This window comes from Nipponia nippon, unplaced genomic scaffold, assembly GCF_047370975.1.
Source record: "Nipponia nippon isolate SJK-2023a ecotype South Korea unplaced genomic scaffold, ASM4737097v1 scaffold_13, whole genome shotgun sequence".
In the NCBI taxonomy this organism is placed as follows: domain Eukaryota; kingdom Metazoa; phylum Chordata; class Aves; order Pelecaniformes; family Threskiornithidae; genus Nipponia; species Nipponia nippon.
This window is the reverse complement of record NW_028262324.1, coordinates 16,220,007-16,225,693: the sequence shown is the minus strand read 5'-3', so window position 1 is coordinate 16,225,693 and position 5,687 is coordinate 16,220,007.

The window sequence follows — 5,687 nt, the reverse complement described above, 5'->3', positions numbered from 1 at the left end:
CGCGCAACGTGCTGCGGGGGGGCGCATGCGCGGGAGCAGGCGCGCCGCGGGGGGTTGTGGGGGCTGTAGTCCGCGGCGGAGCAGCCGGCGGTAACGGGCCCCGGCGGGGCGGCGGGGGCCCGGGCCTTGTCCCCGCTCCGCGCCCCGGCACGGGCAGCTCGGGCCGCCCCGTGAGGCGAGGCGAGGTGAGGCGAGGCGGCGAGGCCGGTAGCCCAGCGCGGCCCGCCCGTGTCGGCCTCCCTCGCCCCGCGGGGCCCGCCGCCAGGTGGCAACTGCGGCCCGCCGAGGCGAGGCGGGCCCTTCCCCGGCCCCGGGCCTGCCCGCCCGGCCCCGCGGCCCGAGGACGCTGCAGACCGGCGGGGGCCCCGGGCTGCCCCGCAGCGGGGGATCCCCGCAGCCGCGGGGCTGCGCTGGGCCCTGACCCCTTCCAGGGCCCGGTGACCTTCGCTCGCTGCTTCCCGTGGTTTTAGCCCCAGTTTCCTGTCGTGCAGCCCGGGAGATCAGCTTTACCCCCGAGGGTTGGCCAAAGCAGGTCGCCCACTGAGCCCTCTGTCGCAGGAGGAGGAGGAAAGGCCTCCGAAACCGCCCGGAGCCCCCGGGCAGCGCAGGGCTGCGCCCCGGCTCACGGCACCCACGGAGCCCTGGGCTGGTCACTGCCCTGCCACCGCGGCCGGGCTCTGGCCAAGCGCTGCAGCCCGCCCGGAGCTGTCAGCCAGGACAGGGGTTTGTGCTGAGCCGCGTCCGTACCGCCCGGAGCCCCCCGTGCCCGGAGCCCCCTGTGCCCAGAGCCCCTGGGCATGTGGCACAAGCAGCCAGGAGCCAGCCTAGCCCCTGCCAGCCGCGGCCTCATGGAAAGCCAAGCACGGCCACGCTTCACCCCAGTTCCCTCCCGGTGTGGGAGTCTTCCCCCATGGGAGGCCGCTGGCCCGAATCTCACAGCCCCTCACCCCAGGTCACTCCCATTAGGTAAAGGAGCAGCTCGTCTTGGCGGGGGTATCTCCCTCTTGCGCTTTCCTTGTATTGTACGGGCCTGGGTCATCGAGGAAATCTTACAGGTCCTTCTGCTGCCGAGTGGTCACGGGGGAAGCCCGGCCCCCTTCCCCCCATTGTCAGCGGCCGGGCCGTATCCTCGCTCCGAGCCCCGGCCCCTAAAAATAGCTCTTTGTCAGGCGATTGTTCCGACACCTTCGCGGCGGCATTGACGTGGGCCGGAGCGGGAGACCGGTGGGGTAGGTGGAGGGGAAGGGCTGGAGGTCCCCCTGGGACTGCTCCGAGTATTCGCCGCTGATAACGGCCCCTGTTGTGGGGAAATGGGCTCCCGGCGCCCGGCTGTGTGCCGAAGGCCTTCCCGTGCTGCTGCCTGCTGCCGCCCGACGGTCACCTCTCCCCCACCTGTCCCAGCCCTCTGCCAGCTCTGCACCAGACCCTTACCCCGGGGTCCCCAATGCGGGGACGCCTCTGCCCCGGGCACAGGGGGTGGCCGGAGCCTTCCCGAGCCCCCGGTTCAGCCCCCTCAGGGTGGGGTCCAGCCCTGCACCCCCCAGCCATCACCCCCAGGCTCTGCACGTCCCCCTGCCCTGCTCACCCCGGTGGGGTCAAGGCAGGCAGAGGGCTGCCCCGGTGGGGAGCGGGGTTGCCGGAGGGTGGGAAGGCAGCCCAGACCCCCGCCATATCTTGGAGGGGTTAAGCCCAGCCTTGCAGATCTGTCCCTGCTGCGGGCACCCGCTCGTGCTGGGGAAGGGGCTGTGCTGTGGCAGGATGGGGCTCAGCCCCTGCTCCCAGACACCCCGTCCCCAGCGCCGATCCCCAACGCCTCCTGGGAGCTGCAGTGCCCACGGCCCCCCGTACCCGCTCAGAGGGGCCCCTCGCGCTGCGCGGCCCCACGCAGGGGAGGCACCTCGGGGAGAATCCCCTCGCTTGTCACCCCCTGCCACCCCAACCGCTGTCAGCTGGAGGTGACCGTCCCCCCGGGGCCTTCTCCTGCCCAGCCACCCCAGCTGTAGAAACAGGATTTTATTTCCCATGAGCGTGAGCAGGTCTGGATTAAAATAAACTCCTGGCCCAGATCCCTTTTCTGGTGTCACAGGAGATACTGTGTTTGCTGCGAGCGCTGCCCGCAGGCCTGCTGAGCGCCCGAGCCTCGACCCTCCGGGCTGTGCGTCCCTGTGGCAGGGACATGCCCGTCCCCTGCCCAACCCTCGGGGACATCTCCCTCTCCCAGCCGCGCCCGGCCATGCTGGCTCTCGGGGACACTGGCCCTGCTCAGTGGCCGTCCCCAGGCCGGGCTGAGCCCCCCGGGGCTGCTGGCCATGGGGCAGGGCACAGGGCCAGCCCTGCTCTGATTACCCCTAGCGCTTTTTCCTTTTTCTTCCTTAATTTACTGAGTGCTAAATCCAAATATTACAACTTCCCCTCCGCACCGCTGGTTACGCAGGCGGCCCCCGGCCGGGCATTGTCTTATTGTTTGCAGAGGGAAGCTCCAGCGGGAGATTAACCTGGCGTTCACCCCGCGCCGCGGCTTCACACCCTGTCCCTGCCGCCGGGGCCCGCGTCCCTGGGGACCGTGGCCGGCACGGGGTCCTGGCAGAGCGAGCAGCTCCGAGGGGTCCGGTGCATGGAGGGACACAGCGGGGTGGTGGCACCGGGGTGCCTGGCAGCACGGGTGCCCACGGAGTGCTTGGCGTGGGGCTCAGCGGCTGCAGGGTCACTGCTGGCCGCGGTGGGGTGGCGAGGAGCTGGCGGGTGTCCTGGGGGTCTCAAGCAGACCCTTTGCCCCGTTCCTTCCCCAGGGACCCTGGCAGGGTGACGGCAGGGTCAAGTACGGTCTGTGTCTGCCGGCACGGAGAGGCAGGGGCTGCCCGGCACCCCAGTGTGGGGGCCATCACACTGACACCCCGTCTGCCTGTCCCATCCCGTCCCGTCCAATCCCATCCCATCCCATCCCATCCCATCCCATCCCATCCCATCCCATCCCATCCCATCCCATTCACCCCATCCTATCCCAGCCCTTGGTGTGCCCATCCTTCCCCAGTCCTTCCCCCTGCCCTGCCCTGGGCAGCAGAACCCTGTCCCCCTGTCCCTCTGTCCCCTTGTCCCTCTGTCCCTCTGTCCCCATGTCCCCATGTCCCCACCTGCTGCCATCTAGACCTTGGGGGTTGCTTCACAGCCGTTTGCCCCCAGGTCCGACAGGGCCGGGGGTGACCTCTGATGCTCGGTCAATCGCTGCGGTCACTGCAACAGGGAGGTTTCGCGGGCAGCCCGTGGCTGAGCTTCGCTCCAGTGCCAGTGCAGGACACGTTGGGGTCTTTGCCCTGAGCCCCTGCTCCGGGAGGAGCCGGAGGTGGGCAGGCAGCACCCAAAGGTGTTGCCAAAGGACAAGGTGTGAGGAGGGCTGGATCCCGGGGCTGAAACCTGCCTTCATGTCCCACACCCCTGGCAGGCTCTGCTTGCTCGGCTGGCACAGGCTCAGGCTCAGGCTCAGGCTCAGGCTCAGGCTCAGGCTCAGGCTCGGACACGGCTTGACCCCAGTGCCCCATCCCAGGGGCTGTGGGTCGGGACAGCAGTGCTGCCCACTGACCGCAGGCTCTGCCAGAGCCCTCTGCCATGGCGGCTCCATCCTCCCACGCCCCCGTGCCTGCCCGGGCCCTGCTGGGTCCCCACGAGGCCACGAGTCCCTTTCCACCGGCCCTGGTGCACAGCGGTGCCGGGGGCTGTGGGGTCCTGGCCCCCCATCAGCAGGGAGCGAGCCCCTGCCCGAGACCCCTGCCCGCCTGCCCAGGGCTCCGGCAGCTCCTGCCCGGCCGGACCCAGCCTCGGCCACCCCAGCAGCGCGGTGGCTGTCGGCACCGCCGGGCTCTGGCCACGGGTGCAGCCCTGCTGCATTCCAGCCTCGCTGGCCTGGCAAGGTTAAACTGCGGAGAGGCTGAAATATTTGGGAGGGGAATGGAGAAGGGAAAGGGGAAAAAAAAAATCTATAAAAAGAAAGTTTAAAAACACAAGTTAAAGAAAAAAATACCAGGCGCGGAGTGCAGCTGCGGTTCTGGTTCCAGTTCCCAGGTGATGTCAGGCCTGGAGCCTCTCCAGCCCCGGCCCCTCGGAGACGGTCTTTGTGGGTTCAGCACTGAGTGTTTTTCCTTCCTGAGACTCGGGGACACCTTCCTGTCTCAGAGAAAGCGGCCAAGAGCCTTTCCAAGGGTGTCCGCGCGCAGGAAGGGGAGAGGATGGGAGGGGAGCGCGAGAGAGGCAGTGCGGCTGGGCTCGGCGCAGGGCTGCGGCAGCCGGGGAGCCGGGAGCATCCGCGGGTGATGGGCTGTGGTGGCCACGGCGCTCGCCCAGCATGGGGCAAAGGGGCGCTCGGCTCCCACCGGCCGGCAGCCTCCGGCGCCTCTGAGTCACCGTTTCCCTCTCACGGTGCTGGGAGGGGCTGGAATGTACTGGGACCCACGGGATTGGCACCGGCACATGTTGGGACCCACAAGATTGGCACTGGGATGTGCTGGGACCCATGGCCCCATTGCTGGGACATGCTGGGATCCACAGCCCCAGCACTGGGACATACTGGGTGCACAGCGCCAGCACTGGGACTTAACTGGGACCCATGGTTGTTATGCTGGGGCTTGCAGGGGCCCTAGTCGCTGGCACTGGGATGTGTTGGGACCCATGACCCCAGCACTGGGATGTGCTGGATTCCACAGCTCCTGCACTGGGACATTCTGGGATCCATGGCCTTTACATTGGGGCTTGCTGGGGCCCTAGTCCCTGGCACTGGGACATACTGGGTGCACTGCTCCTGCACTGGGACTTATTGGGACCCATGGCCTTTACATTGGAGCTCACTGGAGCCCTGGTTGCTGGCACTGGGACGTGCTGGGACACTCGTGCTCAGCCCTGGGATGCACTGGGACCCACAACCCAGTGGGTGGGACGCACTGGGAGCCATGCACTCAGTGCTGGGACCTGCTGTGCCCCCAGCACTGGGACCACCAGCCCTCGCTGGCCCCCGGGGATGCCGGAGCTACCGCTTCAAGGCGCCGGTCCCCTTTCATCTGCGGGTTGGGCTGTTTGCGGAGCGCAGCCCCCTCCCCGCCGCCCCTGCCCCCCGATAAACCCGAGGGCAGGGATTCTGTGTCCCGGGCTGTTTGGAGAATCTCACGGCTGTTTATTGGGGTCTGGGACACATTAGCCACGCTGAGAACAAACCTCTCCCACCCACCCCGGTCCCTGCCTGGGACCAGCTCTCACAGCTGCGCCGCGCTGTCAGCTCCATAAATCAAACCCGGGGGGAGGGAGCCCGGGGCAGGCTCGCCCCGGCCGAACGGGGGGCCGAAAGGTGCCGCTGGGCTCCCGCCTTCGCCCGCTCCCCGGGGCAGGCTGGGGGAGGCTCCTGCGGGACCCCCAGGGCGTTCCCCCTGCTCCCTGCTGGCTCCAGCACCCCAGGGAGACGGGGCAGGTCTGGCCCTGCAGCCCTCAGGGGGCTGCCCCCGGAGCCCCCGGCCGCCCCAGCCGCAGCTGCCTCTGCTCCGCGGGACGCATCGGCCCCTGGGAGCTGCGGGCCCCGGCACGGCACCTTTCCCAGGCTCGGCGCTCCCTGCTGCCCAGCCCGGCCCTGCCCCCCCGAGCAGGGTCCCGAGGGGGGACCCGGCCTGGGAACCCCCCGCGTCCCCACCTGACCCCACGCAGGTGCTGCT